This window comes from Lissotriton helveticus, chromosome 5_1 (assembly GCF_964261635.1).
Source record: "Lissotriton helveticus chromosome 5_1, aLisHel1.1, whole genome shotgun sequence".
Lineage (NCBI taxonomy): Eukaryota > Metazoa > Chordata > Amphibia > Caudata > Salamandridae > Lissotriton > Lissotriton helveticus.
Genome location: NC_136065.1, coordinates 186605832 through 186627883, shown reverse-complemented (window position 1 = coordinate 186627883; position 22052 = coordinate 186605832).

Below are 22052 nucleotides of genomic sequence, written 5' to 3'. Positions count from 1 at the left end.
AGCACTGAATGCACACTACCTGAATATAGTCCCGGTATGTATCCTAATGCAATCTATAGTAATGTGAACAGTGCAACACGCACTTTACTTCCATACTGCCCACTGCATGTATGATAAACTAACTGTTGGTGCCACGGGCAGCACCGTTGACACCTTACATGCACACAGCCCATTGTAACTATGTAAAAACAAACTGTCCTACCATGGACAGTGGGCCCAAACTTTAACTACATACAGCTACTGTACCTATCATAATCTGACCTGTGCTTCTATACACAGTGATATTAACACGTTACCGGCACACAGCGCACTGTATCTCTGCTAATCCAACCTATGGTAACATGGACCGCTCTGAATGCACTTTACCTACATAGAGCACGCGGCATCTGTAATAAACTTGCTGCTGGTACCACGGACAGCACAGGTCACACTTTACCTGTATACAGCCCACCTATATCTACCCCTAAAGCACCCTGTTACAGTGGACAATACTGTTCACACTTTACCTGTATGTTATTTGTGTCAGGTGTTTCAAAAGGCCTTTCCGCAACAATCACTCCCTCCTCTCTCTTCCTTGATGTGTAGCATTTCACTTTGCCTGCATTTCTAGCTGAAAAACAGAAAAGATGGGTAATTGTTTTTTTTCTTCGATGAAGAAAATATTAGCTCCTTCCCCCCTCCCCTGAATGTTTCCCCTTGCCTGCTTTTCCCCTTACGTATTTGTGCTTATTGTTTATCTTGACCTTACAAGTAACTATGTTGCCATGTTCAATAACTGTGTAACCTTTGTAACGATGTAACCTGTAACTGATCTGATGCTCATGTAAAGCGCTCTGATACCTCCGGGTCTAGCCAGCGCTATATAAAACCTTTAAAATAAATAAATAAATAAAATACAGCCCCCTGTAGCTACACTAATCAAACCACTGGTACCGTGGACAGCGCCTTCCACACTTTTTTCTGCAAATAGACCACTGCACGTATAATAAACTAACCGGCATACAGCCGTACTGTGTCCATCCTAATCCAAGCTGTATTACAGTGGACAGTTCTATTCACACTTTACCTGTATACAGCCCAATGCATCTATCAGAAACTGACCGATGGTTCCACAGACAGCGCCCTTCTCACGTTTCCTGCTTGCAGTTCCTACTGCATCTATCCTAATTCAACCTATGGTCTCGTGGACAACGCCCTCCACACTTACCCACTTACAGAGCATTGCATGCATGATAAACTGGCCGATGAGGCCATAGGCAAAGCTGTTTCCACTCTACTTGCATACAGCCCACTGCACCTATGTAAAAACAATCTGTCCTACCATGGACAGCGATATCCAAACTTTAACTCCACACAGCTACTGTACCTATCATAATATGACATGTGCTCCTACACACAGTGACATTCACAATTTAGCTGCATACATATCGATGCTAATCCAACCTGTGGTGACGTGGACAGCCCTGAATGCACTTTCCCTGCATATAGCCCGCGGCATCTATAATAAACATTCTTTTGGAACCATGGACAGCACCGGTCACGCTCTACCAGTATACAGCCCACCTGTATCCATGCTAATGCACCCTGTTACAGTGGACTATACTGTTCACACTTTACCTGCAGACAGTTTATAGTATCTGGCCTAATCTAACCTACGGTACATAGATAGTGTTGTCCACACTTTTCCTGTATACAGTCCACTGCTTCACCAGAATCTGACTGGTGGTACCGTGGACAGCACTAGTCTCACTTCAACTGCATACAGCCCCCTGTATCTATTCTACACTAACCAAACCAGTGGTACCGTGGACAGCGCTATTCACACTTTTACATGCATTCAGCCCAATGCATATATCATAAACTGACTGGTGTTTCAATGAACAGCGCGGTTCGCACTTTCACTGCTTGCAGGCCATTGTACATATCTGAAGCAAGCTGCGGAACCATGGACAGCACTCGCCACACTTCACCCACATAGGGGCCACTGTTTCTTTTATAAACCGGCCTGTAACACTACAAGCAGTGCGGTTCCACCCACTGTAGCTATCTAAAAAAAAAAAAAGCTTTATTGTTATGTGGTTAAAATCCCTTACAATATGAAAACAGTTGCAGCATATTCTTTAAAAGAAAAAACAGTATATAAAATTACACAGAAATCCAAAATTTGCATTGTACATTGGAACTCTGGAGAGCTCATTGGTGGTTAATGGTCAACTCAAGGGCCAGCTTCGGGTTAGCTGGTTTTTAGTAGTCAGAGAACCGTTACTGAACCCAGAGATGGGGTGCCACGCTGCCGTAATGGGGAGTGGTTGGGGACATTGATGGCTTTCAACTGTTTTAGCGCCTTGGTAACAAGTATTGTTAATCCGATGTTCAGCTTCGTCTTGCTCGGGTTTAAAGCTGCTATTATGGCTTGGCGGCATGATAAAATTCTGAGCCTGTTCCATTCTTCATGAAGTAAAAAATGTCTGACGGTGAGCATTGAGGGACATAAGCAAACTATGTGTTCCAATCCTTCGGTATGGTAGCTGCACAGCCTACAATGCGTGTGATTATCTGGTCGGTGCCTGTCTGGCAAATTCATTAAAAAAGGCCATTCACCCATCCTTAGAGCCAAAAACGTTATTTTCAAAAAGAGTGCAAATGTACTTGATAAATAGGGAGGGTACAACCCCAGGTTTAAAATTTGTGATCACTGCCCAGCCGTGTGTCCTTTTTGACAATATTGCCCTGTCCGAGTGGAAGGACCACAGCCTGACGCTCTTCTTAATGACTACTTTTAATGCCGACTGGGAGGGGTTTGTTCCCCAGAATTCCTCAACACCGAGTTGTTATAAACTATGGTTCAGGTGGAGCCAATATTTATTACTGGCTTGACTTTTCTGAATTTCTTTCAAGAGTCTGGCCTCCAAAGCGCCCTCTCGGGCATGACACAGTCTATTACAAAACTTTATGAATGCACCAGCCTCTATGCAGTGATGGTCAAGTAGACCTAGTTCAAGGCGAACTTGTGCAGGCGATGCTTACTTTGGCAGATGAAATGCACGTTTAAAATTTTTAGGGGCATATTATCAAGACAGACGATAAAATTATCGCTGCTTTAGCGGCAGAAAACTGCCGCTAAAGGGGCAATAATGGGCTTGATAATATGCTCTATGGAATTCCAATTGAAGCTCATGTTAGATGTTCTTCACATCTAACATGGGCTTTAATTGAAATTCAACAGAGCATATTATCAAGCCCATTATCGTCACTTTAGCAGCAGTTTTCTGCCGCTAAAGCGGCGATAATTGTATCGCCTGTCTTGATAATATGTCCCTTAGTTATTAGTTAATTTAAGAGGGTATTTGTGGTGCCCATCATGATCTCATGGCCATACATTAATGAATTAGTTATCTTGGCATTTCTCACCTTCAACAGTGGGATAAAGCTGGGGCCAAGTAGCTTCTTGGAGAGTTTTGTGGCGACGACCTCTAAAGCCAGAGCTGTGGTCCTCAGTGCTTCTTTCTGTTTGACAAAAGAACTTCTGGAGTCAGGAAATATTCCCAGATATTTATAGTGAGTTGTTGAGTCAATTTTTACCTTGTTGAAATACCACCCACCACACGTCCTCTTTTGCTTCCCAAAGGAGATTGTTTTTGTTTTTGATAGATTCAACTCTAGGAAATTGCTTTTAGTGTAGAGGAGCAGTTCATCAAGTAGCCTCTGTAGGCTCACTTTCATGTAGCTAAGCAGCACCAGATCATCGGCATATAAAAGGTCAGTAATAAGTACTCCACTGTAGCTATCATAAAACAATCTGTGGCACCACAGAGAACGCTGCCCAAACTTTACTTAGAACTTGCTACTGTATCTACTATAAATGGACCTGTGGGTCTACGCACAGTGCCTTCTACACTTCATCTGCATATAGCCTATTTTATCTATCTTAATTCAACCTGTGTGCTCGTGCACAGCGCTCATACAGATTACCTGCATACAGATCACTGCCCTTTAATAAACGGACCGGTGGTTCCACAGAGAGCGTCATTGACACCCAACACCCTTACAATCCATTGTAGCTACCCTAATCCAACATATAGGGCCGTGGACAGCACTGCACAATCTTTAACTGCATACAGCCCGCTGCAACTTTCATAAACTCATTAGTGGTACCATAGACAGAGCAGTACAACTATTGCATTAATACACCCCCCTCTATCTATACTAGCCTGATCTATGGTACCGGTTTTGTCTGCGTGCAGTCCACTGTATCTGTGATAAAGTGACTGATCATAACAGGCACAGCCAGTAATATTTTGCCTGCAAAAAGGCCATTTTGTCAGGGGGCGTGGCTAGCGGCTGAACATGGTGGCTGCCTAAAAGGCGAGCTCCGGAGATAGAGCTGCCTCTCCGACCATCCGACCACTTATCCGGACAAGAATAGGTCTCTAATTGGGGGACCCGACGCCCGGGACCGGGCAGCGCCTGATACGCTACCGCTGGGCGGCTGCAGAAGCGGCACTGTAAAGATATCACCGGCAACAAGATTGGCCTGACCAGCGACTACAGACCGGGACCTCGCCTGAGGCCACAGCCGACCGGACGTGCAACGGAGCGGGGCGCAACACACCGGAAGCGCCCGACCCACTAATCTGCGGAGGCAGAGACCGAACTTCGGCGGGGCTGCGCATGGGAGCGCTGCAGCACCCCCGTCACAGACTCGGTACAGAATACTGCGGATGCGGGCAGCAGGCCGGGTCGGGCAGCGGGCTAACTCTGGCACAGGCGGCGACGGCGGGGACGGTGAAGGGTGGCCGCCATCTTGGCACAGGACGACCCGTCCCGAGTCCCACGGACGTTTACCACCGGCGACTATCGGAGGTGCTGACCAAATGCTCAATGCCAGGAAGGAGCTGTAAACAGATCCGTGGAGAATCAAACTGAGGAGGCAGTGATCGAGATTGCACACTGGCTGGTCTGGAGGGTGGTCCTGCAACAGGGGAATGCACATGAGTCATTGGCAGCCTGGCACCCTCTGACTGAATGCCGGACGGCCAAACGCAGACTGCGGGAGTAATACGAGGCTGATCTGGACACAAGGCTGCTGTCCTTCACATGGAACTGTCGCAGATTCGCGCCACGCAGGGCCACTGAGACCTGGATGTGGCGCGAGTAGCTGCCGCTTCTTGCATAGCACTGAGGAACCTGTTTCCGGCCCCAGACTGTGTGGGACTGGCTCCCTCCCGCAGTATACCTCAGGAGTACTTTTGATCACTGGACGAGGCATGACCGGCCGCCCAGATCATGGAGCCATGGGAACACCAGTGGATGGCACTGCGGTTTGAGTGAAACTTTCGAGACCAACGCGTGGGTGGCAAATATCCGGGCCGGGTGCCCGCACGGTGGTAAATAACAGCATTACGGTGGGGGCGAGGTGGATCACCATTCGGACCAGTACCAAGACAACCAATCGCACCTGTTGAACTACCATAACACTACAATACCCGGAGTCTGGGGTGTGAGCAGCCACAGACCTAGCCACCATGGCAGGAAAGGGCGCGAAAGGTGGTACTACACAGACCAGACTGGAACGGTTCGCCTACGATAAGAGTGCTTCTTCCCCAGCGGATGGTAAGACGCCGACAGGAAAAATGGCTGAGGGCATGAACGGGAAGAAGGCAACGCTGGACGATGTCATGAGAGCCCTAACGCAAGTCCAAGCGACGGTAGGCACGATATCCACCGAAATCACTCTCATACGAGCGGACTTCCATAAAATGTCAGAGAAAGTGAGCTCCATGGAGGTGGTCACGAAGTCACTGGTCGAGGCTGTATCAGAGCTTCAAATAGCAATGGAAAAGATGTCGGCGGAAAATAAGGTACTGCGTGAAAGGCTGGATGATCAGGAAGCGCGCTCTCGGCGGAACAACATACGGATCCTGGGCGTTCCGGAGTCTGAAGGCACTAGAGCGATGGACCTATATGTGGAGGAACTAATTCAGAAGGAGCTCCAACCTAAAGGCCTCTCCTCCTTCTTTTCTGTTGAGAGAGCGCACCGGGTCCCAGGGGGACAGCCAAAGCCGGGTGCGCCCCGCGCCCGTTCCTAGCCAGACTGTTCAATTTTCGTGACAGGGATGCCATCTTGCTGGCGGCACGGGTGTCGCCACCGGTGAAGATCCAAAATTCCACATTAGCCTTTTTCCCAGACTATACGGCTGAGGTGGCCTGCCGTAGAAAGACATTCCTGGAGGTGAAGAAGGAACTCCGAAAACGTGAGATTCCCTACTCGATGCTATTCCCGGCCAAGCTACGTGTAGTGGCGGATAACAGGACCTGGTTTTTCGATACTCCCGAAATAGCCCGAGACTGGCTGGATGGGTGGAGGCCGGCTACCCAATCTCGCCGCTCCAATAGACCTAACAGGTCTCGAGGAACAGGTGGACTACGGAATTCACAGGACTCTAGGCAAGACATGGAGGAACTTTCGCAGTTGAGAGACAGTGTTGATGAAGAAGCCAACGAGGAACAATGATCGCCGGTGATCATGAACATTTTAAGGTACCAGCGGTGCGGTTGACGGACTGCCATTGGATACAGGGCCAAGGGGCCCCCGGAGGATGTATGAGGGGCGGCCGTCTCCGGAGAGTCCTTCGCCCATCGAGCAAGTATAAACTGTAGGGGAAAGGGTTGAGCACTCCGCCTAGTTGGGGAGGCGGGCGGTTGTATGTCCGTGTAGCTGGAGGGCAGGGAGGGGGGGAGTTGGGGGGGAGGAATGTTCCTAATGTTAGCGAAAGATTTGAACTGTTTGACTCGTAAAGGTTTATTGTGGTACATACGCGAGAACACATGGACAGCTATGCGGCGGTTAGGTCAGAGTAAGTTCCGGAGCCGTTTCGCTCCAACACTACAGGATAGTAATGGCAAGTTACACGCGGGATGGTCAGATGGGCGGGGGATCTGAGCAAGGGCCAATACCACCTTTACAACTGATGACCTGGAACGTGCGGGGCTTGGGTGATAAGATTAAGCGTGGGCTGGTTCTACAGGCCATCCGAAGGGTAGGTCCCACAGTGGTTTTACTACAGGAAACACACCTGGTAGGTGCAGCTAGCCGGGCACTAGATAGGCGTGGGTATCAGATGATTGCACACTCGGAGTTTACCTCGGGGTCTAGGGGTACGGGTATACTGATGAAGAAATCGTCCCGGTTCATATTGCAATCCACTAAAACAGACGACCAGGGTCGCTTCGCAGCAGCGCATGGCCAGTGGGAAGGGAAGTCACTGACTCTAGTATCTGTCTATATTCCGCCGGCGCTTCACACGGTCGCCCTTCCAGACTTGGGGAAATTCCTACTGGAGCTCCCAGAAGGAGACCTTATACTAGGAGGAGATTTTAATGCAGTGGTACACAACGTGCAGGATAGATTTCCAATCCGCACGCCGAACCCGGCCCCGTATAGATTCAGTGATTTCCTGGTGGCTCAGGGTTTGACGGACCTCTGGAGACAGTTCCATCACACCGACAGACAGTACACCTACTACTCCGCAGTCCATGACAGTCTATCACGCATTGATTATTTTCTTGCCTTGGGAGGGGGCCTCCTCACAGTGAGCGACGTACAAATTAAACCCAGGGGCATTTCAGATCACTCACCACTGACACTGACATTATCTTGTCCCGCAGTAGCTAGAAGACGAATTTACCCAATCTTCCCCGGGTACCTCAGGGTGCTGACCGTATGTAAAGACATGAACAAGGCTACACGGTATTATTTTGCCGAGAATGCGGCCTCGGTGATGTCGCCATCGGTCCTCTGGGAGGCCTACAAGACGGTCCTGAGAGGGCGGGCAATAGCGTCCGTAACAGGATACAAATGAGCCCAGAGGGAGGAATTGACGAAATTAGAAATCGAACTTGAGCAGGCGCACCTGACACACATGACGGACCCGACCACAGACACACTCCACACACTGCAGCTCTGTCAGCGACTTCATAGCGACCATCTTCGCAGGAAGACGGTCGAGGACATCACAGCGACGGCACATAGAATCTATGATATCGGGGATAAGGCCAGCAAGCTGTTAGCCTGGCTGGATACGAAAAAGGGAGGGGCCAAGAATATACTACAGTTGAAAGGCTCCAACGGTGAGGCCGAAACGCGGCCTTCCGTGATAGTTGAAATCCTAGCGGCGCACTTCCGAGATGTATATACCCCTGAAGTGGTCGTAACTCGGGATGAGGCGACGGTGGCACTACACGGCGTAGCAACACAAACACTGACGCAGGGGGCACGGGAAGAACTCGACGCAGATCTGTCGGCGACTGAAATCCAACAGGCGATCCATGCATTACGCGTGGGTAAAGCTGTAGGACCCAATGGGATCCCGGTGGAATGGTACATAACTATATCTGAAGAGATAAGTTCGCCACTGTTGGATATGTACAACGAAAGCCTAGCAAAGGGAGTTCTGCCCCTTGACCAAAGAGTCGCCACCATTGTGGCAATCCCGAAACCAGGTAAGCCGCCAGATGAGACCTCGTCCTATCGTCCCATCTCCCTCCTCAACGCAGAAGCCAAAATATTGGCAAAACTGCTGGCTACTAGACTGATGCCACACATGGCACACCTGATACATCCGGACCAGTCGGGGTTCATGCCTCACAGGAGTACGGCGCATAATCTCCCAAGATTGCATGGAGCGCTGGCAAGGGCGCCGTCACTAACGGAACCAACGGCTATTCTGTCACTGGATGCCAGGATGGCATTTGACATGGTGGAGTGGCACTATCTTTTTGCGGTATTGGACCATATGGGCTTCGGACCAAGGTTTATCTCGTGGATTCGTCTGCTGTATACTGAGCCGGTGGCGCATGTGACGGCGAATGGTCATATCTCCCGTGACATAGCCTTGGCTAGGGGGACAAGACAGGGATGCCCGCTCTCACCCCTGCTGTTTGCGCTGGCCCTAGAACTGTTGGCAGTGGTACTTAGAACATCCCAGCTGCTGAGAGGAATAAGATGGGGGGACACTTGGGAAGACAGGGTCTCGTTATATGCGGACGATATGTTGATTTATATGTCGGAGCCCGAACAGGGGATCCCGATGCTGCTGGCACTGTGTGAACGGCATGGTCACACCTCTGGCTACAAAATCAATTGGACCAAGTCGATAATATATGCACTTAGCGGCCCTGCCCCGGCCCTACCAACCGATTGTCCCTTGACAGTGGCGACCAATACATTTAAATACCTGGGGATAGCCATCACCCGGGACAGTAAAGCCTTCTACGACCTAATCCTACTACCGCCGCTCACGCGGCTTCAGGCGGACATGAGACATTGGAAACTGCTCCCGCTGATGTTACTAGGAAGGGCGGCCCTATTTAAAATGAAGGCACTACCGCGTTTGCTTTATGTGTTAGAAAACACGCCGGTGTTGGTACCACCCTCGTACTTTCGCAAAGTGACATCGGCTATAACTGGACTGCTGTGGGGTGACCGCCCAGCCCGAGTAGCACACGGGAAATTAATCAGAGACTGGTACAGTGGTGGGATAGCCCTACCAGACGTGCAACTGTATTACTGGGCGTCTCACCTCAAGATTATCAACCAGTGGCTCCATGTGCCGCAAACTGACCCGGCCTATCTGGCAGACAGAGCGCAGCTGGGTACTCACAACCTTCTAGCCCCGTTCTACAACAAGAGCCTGTTGCCACAGCTCATGGGACCCACCAAACACACGGTAGCGATATGGCACAAAGCCCAGGTGAAACTGAAATGGGGGGGTGTCATAACTAAACTCACGCCCTTGTGGGACACTAAGGCCCTAGGGAACTTACGGCAGAGCAAAGGGTTCACGCAATGGGATAATATCGGCATATCCACGGTAGGTGACCTATGGACTAGAGACGGTGTACTCCCCTTTGAACAGCTGCAGCAGCAGTACGACATGGCGGTTACAGAGACATACCGTTACATACAAATACGACACGCACTGCTATCGGCGATTGAGCCAGGTACGGTTGTGCCTGAGTCCTCCCCACTGGAGGATCGCCTCATGACAGACTACATGCAAACAAGCGCCACCTCCCTTACATATCGGAAATTGCTGAATAATATGCCTGATCCACTGCAAAAACTAAAGGAGAAGTGGGAGAGGGAAGTTGCAGAGATGGACGAAACGGAATGGAACGAGGCCATGGCCTCCCCAAGGGAAGCCGGTATCTCCACACGATTTAGGCTAGTGCAATTTAAAATACTACATAGGGTGTACTACACGAGGACTACACTTCACAAGATCAACAGGGCTGACCACCCACACTGTCTCAGGGGCTGTGGTGAGGAGGGGACGCTATTCCACACACTCTAGGAATGTCCTTTGATTGCGGAATACTGGAGGCAAGATGGCGGCCGTGTAGAACGGCCGGTCAGCAGCTCGATTGAGGAGGTGCGGGAATGAGCGAGTGGTGATTCCACCAGATCGTACCGTCGGTTTATGCCGCCGCGGTGCATTCAGATGGAAAGCGCTGTACACTCTACCTAACACTCTATCTAGCGGGATGAAGCTGGGCACAAGACGCGGAAGACCCGAGTAGCGGCAGCTCCAGTGACCCGAATGAGCCGGAGAGGAATTCTGCTGATGAAACTTTCTTGCTGTCAGCTGCTCAAGCGGCTGCTATTGGATGTGTTGCAGGTCGCAAGGAGGTTGAGAGGCGGGTCAGCTGTTTGGCCGCGGGAGGAGGTTGCTCTCACCAAACAAACGGTACGGAGCCTGCGGTGCCTGCTGACAAAACGGAGCCGACAGCGGTGTAGCTTGCTCTGCTCTACAGGATTTTGGCAAGGAAAGACTCGTGTGAGTCTGCAAGCTATCCTCGCACAAAAGGTGGAGGGGGGTAAACTGAGCGCCCTGGAGGCTCCTCTGGGCTCGAACCGGTTGGCCATTAACGGGGACGAAACTACTGGCAGTACTGGCGGTAAGGAGCAGTTTGGGCTGGAGGAAAGGAGGAGGGGAATCATGGCTCCCAAGACTAATGCGAGTGCCAAAGCCGCCTCAAGGAGGAAGGCGGCAGCAGCGCTTGCGGATTCTGCGTTAGAATTAGAGGGCAATAAAAAGAAGAAGCAGCAAGTCTCACCAGCTAAAAAACCAGTACAGCAGCAAGGGGGTAAAGCAAACTCAGACTCACAGGGTACTACCCCTATCTCTGACATATTTCAAAAACTGGGTAAAAATAAGGACACGAAAGTCTCTAAGGACCTCAATACTGAAAGTACTCAGGTAGTGGCAAAGTTGGATGAGGGGGTCCCTGATATCACAGGAGAGGTAACCACTCCACAGCTCAATGCAGCCAGAAATATAGAGGGGCACGAGCAGGAGGTGGTGGATCCTGTAAGGAGTCCTGAGGACAATGTATTGTCGATCTCTCGAGTACTAGAAGAGATTTTGGAGGATGATACCGGAGGGAGTAGCTGTGATAAAAAAGAGGTTTCAAGTGAGGTTCCAATTGAGGCATTCTACTCAGTATCAGAGGGTGGCGAGTGGTCGGAGGAAGAGGAGGACAGTCTGGACCAAGAAGCCAGCGGCCCTGATACAGAAAGCGACCTGGAGCAAGATGAAGCTAGCCCCCCAGCAACAGCAGTGAAAGCCACAGTGGGAGCAAAATCGCACTGCCTGGAAACAGATCAATCACCGACTAAACCATCCTCAGACAGCCCCGGTGGAGAATCAGCCCAAATGTCACTCTTGGAGGTTATTCACCAGGAGATTATAGCGCACAGGGAGGAAGCAAGACAGGAAAGTCGTAAATCGCAGGCGGCAGTCAGAAAAATGCAAGGGGTGGTTAGGAAGCTGTCTAAGGTTTGTGTGAACTTGGGAGAGCGAGTTACTAATTTGGAAGACAGAGTTGTCTCAACTGAGGCCGAGTCAGTGGCAGCGTCCAGCAAGGTCGATATGCAATCACAGCAGCTTACAGACATACAGTGGAAACTCGAGTCGTTGGAGAACAGATCGCGTCAGAATAATCTACGCATCCTTGGAATACCGGAAGGATCAGAGGATACAGACATGAGAGCATTCGTGGTCAAACTCTTCGAGCATGCCTTCACTGACCTGAAGGAATGGGATTTTGCCAGAGAGGTTCAGAGGGCACATCGTATCCCTGCCAATATCAGCAAGTACGCGAAAGAGGGAGACAAGCCTAGAGCGATCTTAATCTTTCTGGGCAATTTTAATTTGAGGCAAGCAATCTCTGAGAGGGCGAGACCGGACAAAAAAAAGTCGGTTGATGGTTATTCTTTCTTTGTTCGCCCTGACTTTTGTCATATTACGGTGGAGAGACGCTGGAGATTACGGCAGATGATCAAGCCGTTTCAGGACAGGGGCATGCAGGCTTACCTGATAAACCCCGCCCAGCTGAAGATAATTAAAGACGGAAAAACATTATATTTTTCATCCGAGGTTAAGGCCAAAGAATTTTTGATGTCACAGGGGGTCTAGAAAAATGTTTAGATCAGTTAGATTTGGGTAGTTCCGATTGATGATATTGGTGTGTAATTGTAATCAAGATCGCTAGTCTGGCTGTTTTGATAAAAATTGAGTCTATGTCAACCGTATGTAAAACATATAAGTAGGAATAAGTAGGAATAAGTAGGAACACAGAGTGTATTGTATATGGTGGAGGATCACATGAACTAAAAAGGGGGTACTGGATTGTATTTCCTCAATCAGAGTCTGCAAACCATCACGTGCACAGACCATTTGTCTGAGCGCCTCTGAGCAAGGGGGGTGGGTGATGGGGGGCTCCGCACTGGAGCTAGGTAAGGGGAGGGACAGGGAGCAGGGGGTGGGGGCGGGGGGAAGGGGTGGTATAAAGAAAAACTGAAAAACCTGGAGATGGAAAGGAATATGAATTGGGCTAATATCAGCTACATGGGTAAGAGTCAACGTAGGAAAAGTAACCGTGTTAATAATGTCAGACATTAGGATTTGTACCATTAATGCAGGTGGCCTAAACGACTGGAAGAAACGGCAAAGACTGAGTCACTTGGTTAAGTCAAACAGAATAGACATACTCTGTATTCAGGAAACCCATATTCCCTGGGCTAAAAGGAAGTTGTTGGAAATTTATGGGTATACCTTGATTGGTTGCTCTTCGCAATCATCCATGATCAGAGGAGTCGCTATTTTAGCAAAAAGTAATCTGGGCGGGGTGAAACGTAGTAAAACAGATGGGTCTGGTAGATGGGTATTAGCGGAACTGAACTTGGGATTCACACTATGCGTGATATATGGTCCTAATGAAGATGACCCATGGGTTTATGATAAATTGGAAGAAGAGTTGGCTAATTGGTCCACCCCGATGATTGTATGTGGTGATATGAATATCTCAGCAGAATGGCAACAAGGTAGCAATTATATTGGCCGTAAACGCAAGGTTAAATAGAGCGATAGGCTCCTTGATTCAGTCTCACGGTCTGGTGGAGGTATGGGGAGAAAAAGTGCCCGGAGACCGAGGTTATACATATTTTTCCCACCCGGCACAAAAATATTCCAAACTGGATTATTTCTTTATCACAGCGGGTGAGATTGGTAAGGTTAATATAGTCAAATTACCGAGAATAATCTCCGATCACAACCCTGTGATTTTAACTTACAAGGTCCCCAAGGTACAAAGGAAAACATCAAGATGGACCTTTGAAAGGAAACTTCTAAATGATGATAGGTTCGTAGGCCATATTAAAAACTGGGCTAAGGAATTTTTTGAGTGCAACAGATATAGCGCTTCCAGAAATGCAGTTTGGGAATCTTTCAAGGCTGCATTAAGGGGGGAGACGATTAGTTTTGCAGCAAAATTAAGGAAAGAAGATAAAGGTAAGGCTGAAAAACTCATATCTGACCTAGCAGAGGTGGAGAAATGTCATATAGAGGAAATAGCCTCAGGTAAGGATAGTGGTGAGACTGTTAGAAACATGGCTCGTGTCAAGGGCGAGATTTTAAAAATAATCACGCAGAAGGAGATATGTGACTATCAAACTCATAGAGCAAGGAGGTATGAGACTGGTGAACAAGCTGGGAGAGCATTAGCGTTGCGTATCAGGCAGGAATCAAATCGCAACAACATTGGTAAGATTAAGTATAATGGGGTAGAACATACAGATCCAGAAGCAATAATGGGTGTATTTCAGAAATTTTACCAGAAACTGTACGATCAAGAGCCAGGGTTGGCACCTTCCGTGCAAGAACAGGGCCCCCCAATCCCTATGGTGGAGGAGGAGGATAGGGTCCAATTGGAACAGGATATAACAGCAGAGGAGATAAGGAGAGCTCTGAATGAACTGTCAGCGGGTAAAGCAGCAGGCCCAGACGGCTTACCAATAGAAGTTTATAGGATTTTAGGCGATGAAATTCTTCCCCTGCTTGAGGATCTATTTAACGGGATAATTTGCTCAGGCAATGTCCCGGATACCTGGAAACAGACCAATATTGTAATTTTCCATAAGAAGGGAAAACCGGAGGAGAACCCCGGCTCATATCGGCCGATCTCGCTGATAAATGCGGACACCAAACTGTACTCTAAAGTTTGGGCGAAAAGGTTAGGACGGATTATTGGTCAATTAGTCTCACCTTGGCAACACGGGTTTGTCCCAGGGAGGGGCACCACAGAACACACAGCGCGGGCAATATCACTATTTGATGCTATGGCCGCTGGGGGCGGGGATATGGCCATGATCCTTCTAGACGCCGAGAAGGCTTTCGACCGTGTGGTCTGGGATTTTATGTGGGAAGTACTGGTCAGAAGGGGCTTTGGGGAGAAATGCAGGAAAGCAATTAAAGCAATGTATAAGGATCCCGTAGCCAGGATCACTACAATGGGACTCCAATCGGACGAGGTGGTGATTAGAAGAGGCACCCGTCAAGGATGCCCCTGCTCTCCCATACTTTTCTCACTCTATATAGATCCGTTAATCAAGGAAGATTCTCGCATCTGATAAAATATCTCCTGTTATTTCCCACGGGCATACCACCAAGCTATTGGCGTATGCGGATGACCTGGCAATTGTTACCACTAATCCACATACGGCTATACAGGAATTAAACCATTTGGCTCAGGAGTTTGGGAAGTATTCTGGGTATAAGCTTAACACAGAAAAAACGATAATAATCTGCACAAATAACATGTGCAAAAGGGATCAGAGGTATGTGGACTCTGCGGTCTATTTAGGAGTAAAAATAAATGCAAATGTAGGTAAAATTGTCCAGGAGAATTATGTGCCCTTACTCACAGCAATAGATAAAGAGCTGAGAAGAATCGATGTATTACATCTGGCTCTGATCGGAAGGGTGAATGTTCTGAAAATGTCAATGTTTCCAAAATTGCTGTATCTATTTCGTGCTATACCGTTATTAGTTGATGAAGGTCTGATGAAGAAAATGGAAGCAGTGTTTTCGCAATTTTTATGGTAATATGGTAAAATACGGAGGTCACTAGCCCGACTCTCTACACCATTAGAGGGAGGAGGATTATCTGCACCTAATTTAAGGCTGTATCATTGGGTCTGTTTAATACTACATATGAATCATTTACTGTGTTATGATGTTCCTGAGAGGCCGCCTGGTTCCCATAGAATCCCCACAATTTACGAATTATTAATCGGTGAAAGGGCTAGGGGGATCCTAACACGGGAAATCAATGTTTTGTATTTTAAAAGAAGTAAAAGCAAAGTGATGTTAAGTGCCTGGGGCACATGGAAGGCGATACTGAAATTCCTTAAGATCCCTAAGATCAACACTATAATTGATATCTGGAATTCAACCCCATTCATGCATCTCGGTCAGAACAGAAATAGTGGCATATGGAAGAGTCTGGGCATCAGATGTTTGGGGGATGTTATGTGTAAGGAGGATCTTTTAGGCTTTGAAGTGTTACAACAAAAATATGGTATTCCTACAAATCACTGGTTTTTATATAAACAATTGGAGCAAACATTGAATTCACTAAGACCTAGGATCTGTATCCAGGAGCTAAATCCGATTGTGAAGTACATAATGAATGGGGGCAAGAAGATCAAAATTGGGTATGGATATCTTTTAGAAGGCTTGGGAGAGGACATCGGTCAAGTAGAAACTGCCTGGGCTCAAAGAATTGGGGACTCAGATATAGACATAGATTATGCTCTGGCATTGAATAGAAAAGTATTAAGAGCAACCAACTTAAAAGCGCAACACTATAAGATGGTGTTCAACCTTTATTATACCCCCTCTAAGTTGTTTCAATGGGGCAAAAGAGACACTGATAGATGTCCAAGGTGCAATCAGGGCCCGGCGGATCTACTACATATGTTTTATTCTTGTCAGAATCTTAAACCAGTTTTATCAGAAATGGAAAAGTTTTTATCGGGGCTGCTAGAGTGTCAAATTCCTCTATCCCCTTCTACTGTTTTGATTGGCAGGGACGAAAACCTTATAATAGGTGACGAAGCCGAAGCTTTTATCTTTCTGTGTGTTGCTGTTTTTAGAATTTTAATTGCGGCGGCTTGGAAAGACCCGACAGCTCCCACTTTTCAGATGTGGCTCACGAGATTGCTTGGGACTCATAACATCGAGGAATGTTTGTATAGCTTTAAAGGCAGAAAGAGGAAAGTCTACGGTAATAGGATCTGGGCTCCTCTTAGCAACTGGAGGAAAAGGAGATGAATAATCTGAATGGACTTTGAGCCACTTCTGCTGTTTTGTAATGTAAACTTTTTTTTTTTTTATAAGGCAAACTCTTGGTTAAGCTCTTTGGGTGTTTGCTAAGAACCGGAAGGTGTGGAAGATGTTTATATTTATATGTATATATATTGCTGCAGAATTTTAATTCTAATGTCTGATGTAATCACGTTTTATCCAGCTGATATATTTGTAACTGTGTATATTTTCTTTTTATATTCCGATCCATCTCAATAAAAAAAAAAAAAAAAAAAAAAAAAAAAAAGGAGGCAAGTACTACGTACGATTTCACAAGCTCTTGAGGTCTCGCTTGCACCGAATCCGCGCATGTGTCTGCTTAATGTGTGGGGGCCTAATAATCTGACACGCCAGGCACAACAATGGGCTATTATAGGACTGATGGTGGCCAAACGTGATATAGCGCAGAAATGGGGGGCAATAGAGGTCCCAACCCGAGCACAGTGGTGTAGGAATGTAGATTTGCTTATGGTAATTGAACGATCAGTATATAAGCAAAGGGCTAACCCTAAGAAATGGAACAAACTATGGCTTCCGTGGAACAGCTATCGTGGGGATCTATGTGAACCCTTATCAGAAGATGAGACGGATGATTCAGAGGGAGAGGAAGAAGAAGATTGAACTCGAAGCAGGGGGTAACAATCGGGTAGGGTGAGGACCAGGAGATCAGGGGAAGGGTGGTGGGCGGAGAATGGTACGGGCGGAAAGGTGAAGAGACGTTACAGTCAGAACTTGCTCATATGAACCTAGTGCTGTACAATTCAACGGTATGAACTGCATGGTTAAGCTATCGAGTCACAAGTTGAGTTAAGTTTACAAAATTCATAAAAGTAAGACGTACACTGAAACTTTTGGTACGGGCTGATATGTTATTTAATAAATGGTGAAACGTATATGCTGAAGTGCAATTTATCCGAAGGAATGATGTGCCATACTGTGCACAAATGTTTAAGCATGGGCGTATTTTGCGGATTCGCAATCCGCGAATTTGCGGATTTGTGTATTTGCGGATTGCGAAAATCCGCAAATTCCGCGAATTCTCGCGGATTTGCGTATTTTTGGGGGGGGGGGGTGTGTTCGCACGGGTTTCTGCAAGTTCACGAGGGTTTTGTACAATTTCGCAAATTGCGAACTTACTTGTCGGGTCGCCAGTTTTGCGAACTTGTTGTTTCTACGTGCCCAGCCTGTTTGCAAGGCTTTCTTCATCACTGCCACCCTCTGTTACCACTGGCACTCTCTTTGGTCACCCATGCCACCCTCTGGCTCACCCATGTTACCCTCTGTGTCATCACAGCACCCTCTGGTTCACCAGTGTACATTATTGGGGCAAAGCAAAGCACTGCCATCCTGTCAACACTGGCACTCTGGTTCACCCATGCCACCCTCTGGCTGGCACACCCATGCCACCCTCGGTGTCATCACAGCACCCTCTGATTGACCAGTGAGTGTACATTATTGAGGCAAAGCAAAGCACACCTGCTAAGTGCTTTAAGTTTTGCAAACAACAACACCTGCCCTGCCCCAACTGACATTAATGAAGGCTGGCACCTGCTTGTCTGCTCCCTTTCCTTTTTGTTGCAATGTAAATTTTTTTTAACAGGATGCAATGGCATACTTGTAACTATTCTGTGACTGTCAGAGCAGGGTCACACAATAGTTGCAAGTAAGCAACCGGATTCTGGAGGGCCCCTTCAGGAAGCACTACAGGGAAATGGTTACAAATGATGAGCTCGAACTTTTGCACCTGCTTGTTGGTTTTGCTTTTGCAAAACTCGTTTTTCGGTAATTTCGCCCTATTCGCGAGGCGCGGCGTCGTGCGAAATTGACCGTGGAAGCCGCGAACTCGTGCGAGTTACCACAAGGTTGACTATGGGCGCCGCCATTTTGTTTGCGTGACGTATTTCCGTTTCCGCCCGCTATGTGTAATCTCGCGCGATGAGCGCCTTGCGAATACAAGTTCGCACGAGTTCGCGAGAGAAATCGCGTGCGAACTTACTTACACGCACGTGTTCGGGCGGCCATCTTGTTTTTCATTCATTCCTATGTGTCTGGGCATGGTGTTTCTATCCTGTGTATATCTCTGCCATCCTTTGCTTGTTTTATTTTTTTTGTTGATCTATTAAACTTTTTTTCTATCCCTCTTGTTTTCTAGGTCTATATTTTTGTGTTTTAGTCTACTTTTGTTTACTTTTCAACTACTTTTTTAAACTTTTATTTCCTTCTTTTCTACTCTTATTCTTTTTCATTTTATCTCCTTACCTGCCCAGAACATGGTGAAGACAGCAGTCAAGCTGCCCAAGACGGCCGCCGCAGCCCGTGCCCTGCTCCCGTGTGGCCGCTTGAGGGCGGAAATGGTGGTGCCCCGGGAGATCTTCAGTCCTGAGGAGGTGGGCTCACTTGTTTATTATGTGCAGCGCTGTCTCCCCAGGACCATCGCGGCAGGCGGCAGAATCGCTGCCGGTTACACCAACAGCCAGGAGCGACGGAAGCGGTGGGGGCAGGTGTGCCGGGCCCTTTTTAACATCACGGGGGTCCAGCGCACCTATAATCAGGTGACCCACCGCTGGACCGACATCCTGGACCGGGAGCACGACCTGCTCGACCTGCTGGGAGTGGAGGTCCCCGGGCTTGGTGAGTAGTAGTAGCAATTTTTTCATCACTCGTCACTACTGTTTTTTCTCCTGCTCTGTGTGTTATATAATATTGCAAATGTTTGCTTTAACTTTTTTACAAAGAGCAATAATGCTGCTGATTACATTGATAGGAGAGGTAAATTAATATTTCAAAATCTTCTGTGCATTTCAGGTGCACTCACTGCTCTCCTTCTCTGTGGCGGTGCCACTGCTTATTTGTTTTCTATTATGTGTTCATTTATTTGGGCTGAGTAATGCATGAGTGTACTTTACAGAACTGCGTAATGCTAGACACAAAGGGGCAGATTTACAAGCCCCTTGCGCCACGTTTACGCTGCCTTACCTGACGCACAGCGACGTAAACGTGGCGCATCCCTGCGAGTCATGTACGACGTGATGCATCTAGGGAGATGCGCCACGTTAAGACCTGGGCCTGCGCCACAATGGGAGCGTTCCCACGCAGGGGGAGGGGGGCGGGTGGCGGTCAGGCAGATGTGTGCCTCGCAAAAGTGCCTGCGTGAAATCTACAAGATTTAACGCAGGCACTTCCACGACGCTGCTACGTCAATTCTTTATGCCTGCTTGCTTGAAGCAGGCGTAAGGACTGATGCGGTATGTTGAGTATTGGGCAGCCCTGAGCATTGCTAGAGTTGCATCGCGCCTGCGATGCGACTGTAGAGATGCAGCCCTCTTTCGTCACGAGATGCGTCGCGCATCTGCCTACCCTTGCGCCAGGGTTTGCGCATTGTAATTGCGGCGCATCTGCCGTGACGCAAGGTTAGTTTTGCGTTACGCATTTGTTCTGGTGCACATCTGGAGGTGTCCAGCTCAGAACTCGTAAGTATGCCCCTAAGTGTCAGATTAGCAATTACCTGCGCATCCCTGCAAAGTGTGAGGCACGCCAGCACCACCCATGGTGCGCCGTATTTTCAATGCGGCACGCCATGGTGCCAAAACGTCACCGAAGCGTTACGCATCGGTGCCGTAAAGGCGGCTCATTGATGGAGTTGCGTTGCAACGATGGCGCAGCTCCAGCAATGCTGCGTCAAGCCGTAAGTCTGTTTCATGCAGGCGCAGGGTTTCAGTGACGGATCATTGTCCTAAATGACTGATTGAAATTTTATCTATTCCCCATAGCCACTTTTAGCATGCGTTCCTGCGCAGGAACGCCCTCCCTTGCGCTGGAACGCTCCCTTATGGCGCAGGGCTTTAGAATGGGATGCATCTCCCATATGCGTCACGTTGTTAATATACGCCACACCATGGCGCCTCTCTTGTTGTGGCGCTGTGTCACAAAAGTGACGCAAGAACGGAGCAAAAGAGCTGCAAGGGGCTTGTAAATCTGCCCCTAGAGTAGAGGCTCAGGTGCAGTCCTTCCTTTGTAGCCCTCTTTTTGGCTGAAATAGTTGGTTCTTGTTCTTTCTAAATGTTTGATTTGGTTGACAAGGACATCGACACGCAGCAATCATCAATTTTTTCTGTTCTTTCTTTCATGTTGTACGTCAGGTCCGCCCAGGGGCAAGCGGACAGAAACAGTGGATGCAGTGGTTCCAAAGGAGGAGGATGCAGGCCAGGGCGGCGAGTGCTCCTTTGCTGGCCCCAGTAAGTTTTCATTTAAATATACCAAGCGTTCCTAATTTAATTTTTTCGAAACAGTGTTTAGATAGGAGCAAAATCAATAATACTACTGTTGCAGGGACAAATCTCCACAAACCAAACTATGGACACGAAAGACCAGAGTCATAATATTTCAGAGTGGTGTGTTTGGCACACTGTATAAACCTGGTAGTGTCAGCGGCACGGACTCCTCCTTGCAAAAATTACAAAACCTTTCGCTCAGTCACTCTAGTCTGGAGGACCAAAAAACCACAGAGTCTATTCAAGTTTAAAAGCTTCATTAAAAGTAAAAGTAAACACATATATTAAAATAAAGTTAGCTGGAAAAGGAAAAGTGCTTGCTGCTGCTGAGTTGATGAGTAATGGAAGTTGGAACACATTTCTTGTGGTCGAGCCGAGCTTTCACCTGGTTTAGTTGATGTTGCTCTTGTCCGTAGAAGTCCAGCGTCTGTCTGTTCAGAGAAAAATGGTGTGTGTTAAAATTAAGCAAGCATTCATCAATTGTGACAAAGAAAAGCAGCAAGACAACAGCCTTCCCTGGAAGGAGGGACATTTTTACTTTAGACTAGAGTAGACAGTCAATTAATTTTTCTGTTGTTTTCAAATTTCTTCCTTCCTAAACCAAATACTAGTGAGTGGTGTAATCTAACAGTCTTAAATATATTTTTTAGGTGGAACATCTGGTGGATGGGCCAGCTCGGACGTGATCGTGATCGACTCCGAGTCTGAGGACTACTCTGTGGAGGATGCGGCGCCAGAGGACAATCAGACTGTGAGGAAGCAGGCAGTGGTGGTGGCGAGTACAGGTAAGCTGGATCATGGTACTATCTGACTCTTAGATAGCATATGATGTGTATCCAGTGCTGGCCCAGTGACAAATTATAATATGGTAATTACAGCAGGCTGGGACCGACAGACAGATAGAGGCAGAGAGAGAAGAAGACAGAAGGAGAGAGAGAGAGAGGGAGGGAGCCAGAGGGAGGGTGAGGGAGGAAGACCGAGAGAGAGAGACAGCGAGGTAGAGGGAGACACAGGGAGACAGAAAGAGGGAGACAGAGAGAGAGAGAGAGAGGGAGGGAAACAGACATATCAC